Below are 15,494 nucleotides of genomic sequence, written 5' to 3'. Positions count from 1 at the left end.
TACCCTTTGTCTGGGACCAGGTTGCACAAGCTTCCTTTGATGCTTTAAAAGAATCCCTAATGAAAGCATCATTAATGTATGCCCCTGATTATCAAAAATATTTTAACCTGTATCTGGCTGCAGCAGATACGACCATCGCAATGGTTTTAGTTCAAGAAGATGATAGAATCGAACATCCTATATATTATTTGAGTAAGAACTTAAATGATACAGAAAGAAAATATTCTTATGTTGAAAAGCTAGCGCTCGCAGCTATTCAAGCGATACAGAGATTTCGACACTATGTCCTCTTTCGAAAAACTACCATTCTGTCAGATTGCAACCCCATGAATTATATATTGTCGCGACAGTTGCTGGGGGGAAAATATTCAAAATGGATAGCAATCCTACAAGAGTTTGATCTGGAATTTGTAAAATCCAAGTCAAAGAAAGCTCTGGTTTTCGCAGAATTATTATGCGATCTCCCATCGTCATCCAACGATGAAACATCCGAAGAAACGATCGTGGACGAAAGTTTGTTTCTGATATCTTCAAGCAATCAGTGGTATGGGGATATAATCATTTATCTCCAAACCCAAAAATATAGGCCAAATACCTCTCGCTCCGAACAAAAACGTATTTGATACCAAGCAAAAGACTACACGATCGTCGGTGATACACTTTACTGTCGCGATATCGATACAGTTCTGAGAAGGTGCCTCACGCATGAGGAGGCCGAAAAAGTCCTGAATGATTGCCATTCAGGCGCGTGTGGGGGGCATCAATCCGGTTATGCTACAGCACAAAAAATCTTACGAGCAGGATACTTCTGGCCAACAATGTTTAAAGATTGCATAAATGCAGTCAGAAGTTGCCATGCTTGTCAAATTTTCGATAGCAAAACCAGAAGACCACCCGCACCTCTACAGCCAATAGTTGTTGCCAGGCCATTCGCCAAATGGGGCATCGATTTCAGGACATGTAACCCCACCTCGACCGGGGGGCATGGGTATATCATAGTTGCAGTTGACTATTTTACCAAATGGGCCGAGGCGATGCCTACATTAGATAATACTGGTGAAACAGATGCCCTCTTCTTTTTCAATCATGTAGTCTCCAGATTCGGCGTCCCACAAGCTATATTCACAGATCATAGATCGCATTTTCGCAATCACATGATGGTCGAATTAGCTGCCAAACTAGGGTTGTCTCACGACAGCTCTACTCCATATTACCTGCAATCCAACGGACAAGTTGAAGCAATCAATAAGGTCCTGAAGCGCATGCTGCAAAGGATGATTGGAGTTCACAAAAGAAGGTGGCACCTAATCCTCTACTCATCCTTGTGGGCTTACCGAACATCGGTAAGGAATGCAATCGGGTTTACACCTTTTCAACTAGTATATGGCCTGGAAGCAGTCTTACCAATCCAGTGTGAAATCTCGTCCCTCAAACTCACAATTGATCTCCTCCCCGGAACTTCAGAAGAATAATCTCGTTTCTTGGAACTAATCCAATTGGATGAAACCCGTCGTGACGTCGCTTTGGCTAACGAAGCCCATAAGAAATGAGTCAAAGCGCAGTTCGACAAAAATGTCAAACCCCGTGTCTTCTCAGAAGGTGACTTGGTCTTGCTTTATGACCAAGAATCCGATAAATTGGGAGCAGGTAAATTTAAGTCTTTATGGATGGGCCCCTATATTGTTAAGCGAGTGTTAGCAAAAGGAGCCTACGAGTTAATGGATTATGACGGAATTCCACTGGCGCAACCTCGTAATGGGTTGTACCTCAAGCGTTACTATGCGTAATTCAGTATGGTAACCTGTATGCTTTTGTTATGTTTTTGTTTTCGCTAAAGTGTTTATTTTGGTCAAGTAATCCACTTTTTACATTTATTGCAGATGTCAAACCTATTGGAGTCATGTGTTGGATATGCCGACGGAGCGAGTCGTAGTTCGTGGAACCTATCTTCCGCGGCCTGGGCCATTTTTGATCCAAGCAGCGAGTTAGTAAGTTTCAGAGGGGTATGTATTGGTCGATCAACGAATAACATCGCTGAATATAGCGCGTTGATAGAACTTCTCTCTGATGCCATCACACATGGTATACGCCGACTGATTGTCAGGCTAGACTCACAACTCGTCATACTACAACTCACTGGTATCTACTCTGTCTGAAATCCAGCTATTTATCGCATGGTCCTAAGGGTTAAGGTTTTGGAAAGACAATTTGATTTTATTCAATATCAACATGTTTCCATAAACTTAAACACATTAATTGACTCATTGGAAAATTATTGTTTAGATAGACATTTGCAACATTTATGAAAAGAAGCATACCATCAATATTTGCATTTGGATCATGTAACTTAACCAAAATAAAACTCCGAAAATCAATAATATATATAACTGTTTATGGTTTACACATAATGTTCTGTAACCAAGACAAAATTGGTCAAATGACCAAAAAACTCAAAACGCTAGGGGGCACCCTAGTCTAATGATGCTCGTGATAGCAAGTCACAGCCTGTGCGATCATGTGTAGGAGCTGAGTCCATCGTCTTGGCACACCAATAGTATGTCGCTGCAACCTCAAGGGCAGCTCATCAGTCCTCACATCTAGAATACCAAGAGTGAGGCCCTCAACCTATTCTTGTAATGCCACAAGAGTCTCGGCCACATCGAGGTTGCGAAGGATAGCCCTTCCAACAGCCTCTCCTACTGGGGCGGCGGCTGGCACTCTCAGGCGTACTATTGGCTGAATGGGACCAACATCTGCATGAACACATGAGTTTGGTTAAGTCTTGACAGAATAAAGTACAGGGACATTACAAAAGAAAAACGATAAACAGGAATATGGTCAAAGAATTTACCAATGGCGCCCCACTGTTCGCCATCCGGCAGTACTAAATCTGGGTCACCCCGGAAGTCCATGCCAGCATATGGATACTCGGAGTAAACCATCTCCTGACGATCAAACCACCCAAAGAAGGTATCAGAAAATGAAATCTGAGACTGACCAGCATGCCTAGACATATGGTCAACCCATCTCTGCATACGTGGTTCAGTCGGTGAAGGTAAATCGAGTGCAATATACTGCGGCTGCATCAGTGGTATCTTTTCCAAGGCAAAGGCGGTCAAAATAGAACCATACCCAAATTTCTTCAACCTCCCACTCTTTACCTTGGTCAACTGTTCTTTCATCACAAGAAGTACTGCGTCACACCAGTTGAACACCTTCGGTTGGAGGCATTCCAAGGCATACTGCATATAAGATGGGTTGGCTACATGAAGAGCCGAACCACCAGCCATCCTACCAAAGGTAAACAGAATAGTCCTGAGGGACCTGTCAGTGACATCACAGATGATGATCTTGCCATCTTTACTCGGTTGAGATCCCTCTCTGCAATACCAGCGAACATAATCTCTCACAGATTCACCTCCTCGAGCCGAACCTGATAAAGAGATGGGGGCACCCCGCCGCGACAAGCCAATCAAGAAATAGATGTCCACTACAGTCAAGGGGATGGATTTTCCCCTGATCTAGAACACCTGGTTGGTAGGATCCCAAGCATCGAGAAAATACTGCAGTAAGTTTATCTGTTGTCTCATGCTAGAAATGCGGAAAAACTTCAGCAAGCCACAGTTCCGCAGTGCATTTACTGTAACCGGATCATGTAGGGCAAGCATGTCCTCTTCTTCATGCTCACATTCTCGCCATGTAATAGTCATCTTACTCCAAAGATCTCTGAAAAGCAAACAAGAGAAGAGTTAGATCCTGATTTTGGTAAGGAACAGGCAAAATTTCCATCAAAAACTGCGCATAAAATTCCTTCTTTGCGCCCATCGCACCTATAGTAGTGCTCTGGGTGCATTGCATGTCAGATGGCCAGTGGACAGGCCAACATCCAACGCACCTTTCGATACACAGAAGGTGCGCTGAAGGCAGAATGAGTTTTTCAAACCCCAGAGGCTCAGAAAAACCAGGAATCAAGCTCAAAATGCAAAATGGAAAGCATGAAATGAAAGAGCTCAAGTTTAGCTCCTACCTGGTCCAGACGGCGCCGAGAATCGTCCACAGAATCTCCTGAAATTAGCTAATGAAAATCAAAGGGGGGAAAGCACCTCCAAAGCTCCAACAAGCCAAAGTTCAAATGAAATGGTAAAATGAGAGGTAAAAGAACTTTTTCATTACCTTTTACGTAGTTCAAAGTAAAATATTAGTGTTCTAACTCATTTTTCAAGCATATATTGTTCATTTCTGACTAGTTTGATGAAGCAATTGAAAATACAGTACAATCTTTGAAAGAACAAAGCCATTTATGGTAAAGTCAAAAAGAGACCATTTAATCGAGCAGTTTTAGCACGGACTTCATGCTCGTTAAAAAATAAACATAAGCAATGAGCACATGTTCCTCCAGAGTTTAAGCTCATTAAAAAATGAACCAATTTCCGGTAAATAACCATCGTGAATGTAATACTTCAGCCTTTAAAGCCTTGGTCGTGTTTGCACCGTCACCTCCATTTTTGCATTGGCCGATCATTCACCTCCATTTGATTGTTTACCTATTTTGAGGAACAGCTGCGAAGAGTGATCTCACTAGCCATCCTTGTAACACTATCGTGATTGGAAAATTCCAAACCTTACCTGGAATCAGTAGCTACCCATTTTATCACTCGTTCCTCAAAAGACGAGTCTCCTTTAAGCTCTTTTCAATTGACTCGTAAAATATGAAAAGATTGTCGAGCCATTGGCCTCTCCAGCTCGTTAAAGGGACCGGAAGTGCTATCCCTCCTCTAAATTTTAATCTTTTTGGACTTGAGGGATTATTACACAAAAAGATCGAGCGCTTGTTTTGTTCGGCTCGTTAAAAGTATCGAAAATTCATCCCTTCTGTATTGTTTTATACTTTTTCGGACTTAAGGGATTAGATGACGAAAAAGGAATTTTGGAGTTTCCTTTACGTTCCTTTTCAGACTCTCTAAAATTGAAAAGGACCGAGTTATCTTTTTCGTTAAACTCGTTAAAATTTTAATAGCGACAAACTTGCCTATAGACGAGAATGAGTTTCACTATCGCTAGGCTTGTTAAAACATAGCGATGGGTTTGCCCGAAGGGCAAATTATAGAACAAGCATATGTTATCCTCGTCAAGCTTGATAAAAATAAAGAGGTACTGGTCAACAATGACTGGGGAAAAATTGGGAAGAAAACTTGAAGAAACTTTGTTGATAGCAAGTCGCTCTTGAACATGACACTTTCACTCCGCATCCAAGTCGGGTTGGGTTGTTTCATTCACCGGTCACATCACCATGGTCCCATCATACCATCCACATTTGGGGTTAATGCTACCAATCCATCACGTCTGTGTCACCGATATGTTCAAGAGAAGTCATTCAGAGAATTCACCTGTGTCTCACCCACTACAATACATTTATACTCCATTCTTTCATGACCGCCACCCTGAACCTTATATCACCAGATCGTTTTCACCTCCATTAAAATCATTTGCTCCGTTCCGTGTCACTGATGTGGGATTCATTAAGGCCCTCCTGTGACGGATCGCTTCTTGTCGACATCAACTCATTATCCAAGAAGTCGATCTAGGAACACCCCATTCAGTACTTTGAAGCTTGCATGCCTCAATGGCAAGTTTCTCACTTCCGGAGACAGGTTTACATCAATGACCTTCGACTGAAAGATTTTGTGTGGTGTTCGATGCCAAGTCCTTTATTCACACCACGTGAATTGTACTGCAGTACCTTGAGGATCATTATCATTATCGGTGATTCCTCTCGCGCCTGTTAACAGCTTACATCATTGGCTGGTAATCAGGCGATGTCTTTCCATGTTCGACTCCAGAACATCTCTCACATGGATAGACTTGTACTTCGAGAGAAGATCGAACGAGATTGAAGACCCCGGATCTAGTTTCATCCATCTGGGCTGCGATATATATATTCAGGGAAATAAAGACATCAAGTGTACATCATTGCTGCACAGATAATCATCCAATCAAAGGGATGATGGCTCTATCAAAATCATCAGTCTACACTCAGACGATTGTCTGTCCTATGTATATGAAAATGAATTTATAAAGTTGAGCATGGGAATGCCCGCCTCAGCTAGATCATGAAAATATTATGAAGATAATGTATTTTATTGTATCTTATTATAGGTCTCCTCCCATCTTGAAAGAACTTCGGATCCTCATAATAAAGCATTTCACCCGACATCAAAGGATTAACGACCTCATGCTTTAGGGGGCAAATGTTATAGAAATTTTTGGGCACTACAACCACAAGCATGAAATGTCCATAAACTAAGGGCTCCTAAGTCCCTAAAAGTGTTGTTCTAACACCTAAAGGAACAAGGTCAACTAATTACATCTTCTCCCAAAAGTTCTCCATGAAAAACTGCTCAGAATTGGTCAAAACAGGATCATTTCAGCTGCTCCACAGGCCAAGTGCATTGCATCTCACCTAAATACATTGTGGGGTGTGTTGAATTTCAAAAATCCCTTCTATGGGGTGCGATGGGCGAGAAATGACAAATGGCAGTGTCATTCCATGAGGTGGAGAGGCAATGGAAGCTTCCAGAAACTTCTCCTGTGACACTTGCCTCTCTGAATTCGACCAAGGATGAGTAAGAGATCATCAATCTCCAAGTGGAAGCAAGAACTATCAAAGGGAAGACACTAATCAAATCACAAGCTGACTCATCTCCCTTACAGATATCTATATATGGATCCCTCATCCCAGAGATCCAGAGGCTGGAATTTTGCATATTGTAAGGAATTGTTGTTGGTTTCTTGAGACAAACATCAGATTGTTGGGTGATCTAAGCTTTGTATGAGGTGAAGAGGGGCTTCCTTGCTGAGAGGTTAATGCTGGGTCAGAACAACTGGTTGTAACTCCTCTTGGCTCTTTCTTGTTTATCAATAAAAGCTATTCAAGTTTTCCTCCATACTCTTCTGTCATTTATGTTTGCTGCATTTGTATGGTCAATTTACATCTGATCCTAGATTTTTTATGATTATAGATCCATGTTCTTGTATAGTGTTGTGCTACTGTGATCTTACAAGTACTCTGTGAAGCTGGGCGTGCAAGGGAACAAGTAGCGAAAGACTATCAAGGAAGAGAGGAATCGAACTAGGAGATTAGCGCAAGACAGAGGTTGGTCTTCTTTGTTCCTCTCTATCTATACTTCATAAAGGAAAAACGAAAGTAGATTTACTTTGTTTTTTTCTAAGGAAACTATCACACCTTAGTGGGATAAGCAGTTTTGAGTAGACACTTTTCCCTGTAACACAATACCCTCCCATACTACTTTGGGTGAGACCTCAGTCCGCGCTCCGCGACCTGTTGCCGAAAGGGCCAGTAGTACCAGGATTTGCTTGCCTAAACTCACTACTGAACCTGGGTCAGGCCCCACGTAGCCAACAAATGGTTCTGTTGCTGGGACTGGGATCTGCCTAAGGGATGTCTGATGTCATGCCATTGGAACCCAACAAAGAAAGAAGTTGAAGAGTGGTTGGACAAGAAGATTCACGAGTTCATGACACAGGAAAACAGAACTCTGCAGGTATTCAAGAAAGTGTGGCTAGATCGCTACGTGTATACAGAAATCCACGAGATCTTCTTCGCATCCTTTCCTTCTGAACTATATGATTAGATCGCGAGGTTATCTGACAGCCAGGGAAGGTGTAAACTCGACCAACCGATAGTGTGGACTCTGGAGTTAGTGTGCAAACTAGAGGCATCAGACGATAAGATCGCACGAGTTGTGGACCATTGGCTTGACCGGATAATAGGGGGATTGATCACTGAGTTTGTGGTAGACACAACCGTGAGCTAAAACGAAGCATAATAACGTTTTCTCAAGGGACCACGAGGTAAGTACATTAAATCCCTGAATACCTAGATTAAGATGTTGTTATGCGAAAAGCGGTTATGTGAATACATTAATGTTTGGAATGATGCAGAGCGGAAAGATCTACAAAGGTAGTAGCAGGGAATTAGGGAACAGTCCCTTAATTTCACCTTCGCAAGGGAGCAAGGAGGAGCTCGCTCAGGTCTCTCCGAGAAGTGTGGTTAGTTTGATAAGACAGCGCATTTCGTAGTTACCACCTCCACCCATGCCACCACTCGCTTCACCTCCTTCACCTCCATCTCCACCCACTCCACCTCCACCAACCCCACAGTTCAGCATGGCAAGTGCGATCAAGCTACCCGTATTCAGAGGAGTATGGAATGAGGATCCAAATTAGTTCTGGTTCATGGTAAGAGTAGTGTGGGACGCGCAAGGGGTCATGGATGACAACATTAAGAAGGCTACATTAGTGAGCGCATTGCAGGATTGTGTGTTGACATGGTATATCAAGCATTCTAATGACCACCCAAATGTAGGGATAGCAGAGATCTAGAATGCGTTGAACAGAGAATTTAGCTGGCTGAAATCAAAGACACAGTCAATCATTGGGTTTAAAGAGATTGCGATGCTTCCAGGTGAGACCCCCTGGGATCTAGATCAGTGACTGAAGAGTACGATCCGTGAGGCTAATATGACGCTCACAGATGCACAACATCATGCATGGTTTGTGGCATCTCTGACACTGCACCTGAGGATGGCACTATCACAACAGAAACTTTCTACCTAGGCCGAAGCGTTGGAAATGGCGATGAGGTTGCATGAGACACCGATACAAGATCTAGGGTTGGGAGTTCAACAAATCCACATGCAACTACAGAATCTCTGCCTAGAAATGCAGAGCTTGAAGCAGGATAGGTCACCACGGCCAGAGGCACGCGAGGAAGTATGGTGCATAAAGTGAAAAGGCCAAGGCCATGACAAAGACCACTGTCTAGTATTCACGAACTACTTGGCAAGAGGGGGGCCAATGCTGTTGAGACCAGAGGCACAGGCAGGGCCAAGTGTGACAACCATGTTATGGTTTGCGATCTCTTAGATAGAAGGAAAACACACAACGAATAATTGTGATTTATTGCAGAAGTATACACAGACTCCCCAGTAGCTGTTTTGTAATTTCTACAGGTCTATAGGCCATGAAGAGAGTACTTTTCGTAGCTACAAGTTAATGATGGATCAGACCCCAGACTATAGAATTCAGAAAGAAATGCAAGGCCTCGACCCAGCTACAGGGATGGCGTGCGCTGGATTCTAGGGGCGAGGTCGAGGACAAGGAGGAATGAGACCAAGAAGGGGTCATGGACAGTTAATTTGTTACAATTGCAGAGGATCAAGGCACTATGCCCGTGATTGTACCAACCTGACAAGAACATCTTGTTCATATTGTGCTCAGTTTGATCATGAAATGATATATTGTCCTACATTGATCGCCTAGATGTGCTAGAAAGGGGTACTCCAGCCTCCTCTGACTCAAAATATCCAAATGATGAGGTCTGACCCACGCGAAGAAGACCCAAATGTGAACATGATGCTCAAAAGCGGTGGGACCATAGGGGAGGATAAGGGGAAGTAGCTCGAGGAAGATACATGGGTTTGCAAGGCTCCTACAAAGGAACTTGAGTTTGACCTAGAACGTGCAAAGGAAACGTTCATGGAAGCTAAGAAGAGCTTCGCGAAGGCCTCTACTTCAAGTAGTAAGGATCAACCAGAGCCAGGGATGGATCCTTCTATGCTTACTACCTTTTTGGAGACATGCATGAAACTACTGCGTGACAATAAGTCAGTTAAGGGACTACAGGAGTTGATCACTAGGTGCGTAGGGTTAGGGGAACCGCGCATAGTCCGGAAACTAGGAAAGCATGCATTGCACACCGAGAGGGAAATGAGATTCACGATGTAGATTGGCAAGTATGAAATGGATCAAGTAATCCTAGACCTAGGTTCAGACGCGAATGTATTACCGAAGCAGACATGGGAACGTATGGGCAGGTCCGCGTTACAGTGGTCCCCTATTCAATTATGAATGACGAACCAACAGAAGATTTTTCCCATGGCGAGGTTGCAAGGGGTGACAATTGATATCAAAGGCGCGAGCACACAGATGGACTTTGAAGTAATAGAGATTTTCGATGACAGCAATCCCTATCCCGCGTTGCTAGGAATAGACTGGGAAACTGATATGAATGGAGTTATCAACCTGAAGAAGCAGAAGATGATCATCGAGAAAAAGTCCCTACGCATAGTAGTCCCGCTAGACCCAGCCGAAGGAGCATGCTACACCGAACCAGTGCAAGATGATGAAAGCAATGATGAGATGGATTGTATTTACTAGATAACCGCGTGAGACCGAGAGTAGGTGAACCCAGCTGCAGATGGGAGAATCTAATGGGAGTGCCACATTTCCTACACTTCAGATTCACATGAACAAGTAGAACACTGGCAAAACTGGTTGCATGAAGTGACAACGCTAAATTGTAACATGATGATTAGATCATTACGTTGCGTGATGACAAAGGCAAGGGAACTACCAACCTATGATGGGGTGACGGTGGTGGATGAATTCCTGAACAAATTTGAAAGTGCAGCATCGGAACAGCAACGGTACGGTGCGCTGGAATGGGCACTACGCACAACACCTTCCCGATTGTGGAGTACACATCAGAAGACCATTGTGAACTGGTGCGAATGTAGAAGACAAATTCTCTTACTATTTGGAAGCCCCCAACATCGAACAAGTGCTAGGCAGCCAGGACGAAGCAGATTGCGTGCCCACTTGTGTGAATGGGTGCAGATGTGTGCTATGCAAGCACATCCCAGACTAAGGATCAAAAATCATAATCATATGTATCTATTTAGTCAATTTAGTATGTCCTAAATTGCTACATTAATTATCAACCGGGAGTCGTAAACTGACGAAGTGTGGCGCACTATATGTGCAAGACAACCTCTTTCTTACTTTTTATTGTTTTCAATTTTTGTTTTGTTTTGGGGGTTTTATCTTCGTTTATCTCCTAATGTGAATGGAAATCCTATTCCCAAATTTCAAGAATACTTCAGAAGGTAAGTATGGATATATATTTTAAGGCAATTATGTCCTTTATGCTGATTTCCCAGAGCTTAACACTTCAGAGGATCTCAAAACGTACTAGTAATGAAACTGTCATTTAAACAAGAATGGAAATGTACTGCTAGTAAAATCAAATAAATGATGAACTACTGATCATGAAATCACTACTTCTGCTGCTCATCTAAATACAGAAAAAAAAAAAAAAAAAAAAAAAAAAAAATAATAATAATAATAATAATAATAATAATAATAAAAATAAAATAAAAAGTTAAGCTACCGCACTCAAACAAGTCAAAAAATGCAAACTGATAAAAGTATAATCAATTCACTTCATTCATCGTCTGATAGCTTGCCATGTAGTCTAAGATATGGCTTTAGGAGATAATGTCAATGATATGAGGAAATTGATATCTAATTGCAGGAAAATAAATCTAAAATCAAATCACATCATTCATAGCTCACCATGTAGTCTAAGCTATGGATTTAGGAGATAACGTCAATGATATGAGAAATTTGATATCTAATTACAAAAAAGTAAAAATCAAATCAAATCACATCATTCATAGTCCGATAGCTCGCAATGTAGTCTAAGCTATGGATTTAGGAGATAACGTCAATGATATGAGCAGTTTGATATCTAATTGCAGAAAAGTAAAACTAAAATCAAATCACATCATTCATAGTCTGATAGCTCGCCATGTAGTCTAAGCTATGGCTTTAGGAGATAACGTCAATGATATGAGCAATCTGATATCTAAACTAGCTAATAAAGCAAGTGAATGAGACTGAAATCAAAGCATAACTGGAATTAAAAAAAAACTAAGAAAAGCAAAGTCAGCAGAGAGGTTAATCTCATGTCACTAGTTATTGCAAAAATTGTATGGAAATGCCCGGGCCTACTCTATCCTAAAACACACACACACTGATTAGTGTTAATAATATACAAAGCTTGAAAAATCATGTACAGGAATGAAATGTTAATAGCATAGCAAATGAAATATACACAGGTGGATAACTATGAAATATGTGCAATGAAAATAAATAAAAAACAATGCATAAAAACTTTACAGCAATAAGGAAAACAAAACCTTAGCATGCAGGGGCCCTCTGCACGGCCTTGGCCAACAAACTATCAGTCCAGAATTATGCTCATGCAGTCATATAAAACAAAGTCTTCTTTATATTTCAAAACAAAGGAATAATCCTCTCGTCATCACAGTGGGACTAGTGTCACGGCACAGTAAACTTTAACAACAAAATTACATTAACAAAGACTAACTCTATGCATTTGGAAACGCATTATTTATAACAAAAACTTCATAAATGTTTTCCTATGAAACTACTTCAACTGAGGACACATAAAAGGACAACGTCTATAAACTTAGCATACTGGTTGCCGAGATTTATTTAATCTATCAAAAGTGGCTATTGGATTCGCATCGTGGGGTAGTCTATAGTTGTGAACATGACCCCAAAGATCTAGGAACAGCCACGAATCCTTCACGTGTTTGAAAACAAAGTCCTGTTGCGATAGGACTCCTTCGTTTAACCACCGTTTGAACACCGTTGACCATGGCTTTCCTTAATGAATCTGGCTAAACCAATAGGACTTGATCCATGTCTAGGTCATTCCTAATCTACCCACGTGTCGTGCTTTTCCCGATGACACCTGCAACCTAGAGTTTAACAAAAATAGCTGTGGAAAGTGGCTGCATTCTGCAGCTAATGAGAAAAATTTAAGTCAAACAGCAAACACAAAAACATAGTTAGAAAACCACTTAAATGCTCTTTTAGAATCAATATGCAACGATCTTTGATAGCTTATGGAGTACTGGTGAGGGAGAAAAGTCTAGGAAAATGTGTAGAGGAGGTGTAATTTCAAAGCTCAACATACCCCCACTGTGAAGGTGTTGCATGTCCCCATGCAACCAAAACTTTGACCATCCTCCTTTCAGTTCATGTGTTCTGAGACTTCTGCCAATACATCTAGCCTCCTTTTCTTCTTTCTTGGGACCACTGTCATCCTCAGCTTCCTCATTAGGCACTTGAATTTGAGGTTGATGAAAGCCCTGCTCAACCTCTTGTTATTTTTCTTCAATTTTCTATTTTTTTTCTGCCATAGCCCAAGATGCAACATGGTGTTGTCGTGAATAATCTTATCTAACATGCCCTGTTCTTTCAATGTTTCATTTTCTCTTTTGATGTGTCTATTTAGGACCTCTAGCTCAAAAAATTCATGTTTTAGTGATTGGATTTGAGCTTCTTGGGCTATATTAGGCTGGGCAGATGAAGTGCCTTGGTCTGTGGCCATTTTCTCCAATGTCTCAATATAATCATACATTTCTTGCTAGACTGGATCTATCTTAGGTGTAGTCTTCCTTGGGTTGTCCCCAAAATCTAGTTGAGAAGGACTGATCTCAAAATCTAGCCGAGAAGGACTATTTTCAAAAACTGGCTAAGGAATAGGAGCATGGTGTGGGCCACGGCCAGGAGGGATTGTTGAAGGTTGTTCCAGTGTTTCTCCTCCTAAATCAATAAATTGGGGCCATTTCGTTTGTACTTTCCTCAATTTTCCTTTAAGTCTGGAGCTCCTCCTTAAATTTTGTGAACTAGTGTCTTCTTTCTCCACACTCTGTTTTTCTTTCCCTTTTCTCTTTGTTGCAACTGACTATTCCTGAAGGTAAACTAGTCTTTCAGACAATATTTGGTGGTCCTCTTCTGAGGAAGGTTCTGGGGTTTGATAGACAGCCTCAATATTTATTTTCCCTTTTTATTTTCTTGGCTTCTTACCCTTAGTTCTTTCCTTCCTACTTTCAGACAGTTTTTCTTCCCTACTAGTTTCTTTAACTATGTTAGTAGGAGTGTCCTGAATTATAACACTTGTTTTATTTCTTCTACTTTTCCTTGGTGAGCTGCTTTCAGGTGTTCCATGTGGATCTTGAAAGAAATTTCTAACCAAAAACTGCTCCCAGGTGTCCTTCTTTTCCTTTAATTGTTTTTCAATCAAAATTTTCACAAGGTTGTGATGGTACAGGTGGGGTTCTACATCCCACAAATTCTTTTGGACGGTGATGGACATCTTTTTTAGGCTATTTAGCAAAAAGTAATGGATTGTGTAGGATAACCCTCCATGCTCTCTCATCAAAGATTTTATTTTTGAACCATCGTTCTCCCTCCTGTGGGAGTTCCGTTGCGGCTGCTATGGATGCCTCTGTGACTAAGAATTTAAGGTCTCCAACCTCAGCTTCCACGCCATCAAACGAACTCGCAAAAGTCTTCGTAACTTCTTTGTTGTAGCCTCTGAATTTCTGAATGAATTGTAGCCACCGTGCCTTCCTTAGCATACATTTCAATTGCGGATACCCCTCCATGAATTTGGGCCCTTCCAGTTCTGCTCTCAATAGAGGACCCATTCCTTCCCCTACTTTAAAATACATCTGCGTGAGTGATAGACTAACGGGGGTGAGACAGTTGTGTTTGTGGAGGATGTAGAAGGACTGTGGAGAAAAACCAGTAGTCGTAAATGGAAGAACAGAGTTCTCAGAACAAGGGCTTATGTGAGTAGACTAAAAATACAAATGCAACTTCAATGGGGCAGTATGGAAATAGAGTGAACCCAGCAAAGTTTTGAACTAGATAGCTACGGAATAGACGTTAGCATGCTCAAAAAATGGCTGCAGAATTTGTGCGGTAGGAAAGAGCCGTGACCAAATTGATCACGTCCTCATAATTACCCAGTTTAATAGATGGAGTGTCAAAGTACGATTAAACATGAGTTAAGTTTGGATATGGACCATGAGGCCGTTAAAAATTAATGCAAGGTTCGTGGTGGAATTATGTAAAGGCCATGGAGTGGTTATGGAAGCTATCAAGGCGAATCATTACATATAATGGAGCTGGTGGTTTCATAACTATGTAAAATGTGCTTTAAAATGCTATTTGAAATGAACTTCGCTCATACCTTGGAACTTACCACTTCCGTCCACTGACCTTTGATTGGATGCTTCCTAATGATGCTTCTGGGTGCTTTATATCTTCAGAATATCTTCCTTTTCCATACCTGCATTTGTTTTCATTATCATTTAACTAACATCTGACTATCGATGTTGAATAACAGAGTGATGGTTGTGAAATTAGCTTTTAGCTACGGAAACTGGGTTCAGCTGCGGAAACTGACACAGTGATCATATTACTGAATGGAGATGGATAAATGATGACTGAGTGAATGAAAACTAGTCATGAGAGGGTTTTTATTGGTGGAATGAAATGAAATGGAGTGAAGTGAAATGAAGTGGAGTGAAATGTAGTGGAGTGAAATGAAGTGAAGTGAAATGTCATGAAACTATGAATACAATGAGAAAAGATTTTTTCTTTTTCGAAAATATAGGGCGTCAGGAGTTCCTAATTTTTGCCCTGTATTTTCTATATAAGACTGCCAATTAGGGATTGGTTTTCAGGCTTATACACATTATTTTTTTTTAAAACAGAAAAGAACAAAGGCTAGGCCGGTGGAGAATAAG

This window comes from Pinus tabuliformis, chromosome 6 (genome assembly GCF_031772625.1).
Source record: "Pinus tabuliformis cultivar Carrire ecotype Pingquan chromosome 6, CPIR1, whole genome shotgun sequence".
Classification (NCBI taxonomy): domain Eukaryota; kingdom Viridiplantae; phylum Streptophyta; class Pinopsida; order Pinales; family Pinaceae; genus Pinus; species Pinus tabuliformis.
The sequence above is the reverse complement of the archived record's forward strand: the minus strand, read 5'-3'. Positions refer to the sequence as shown.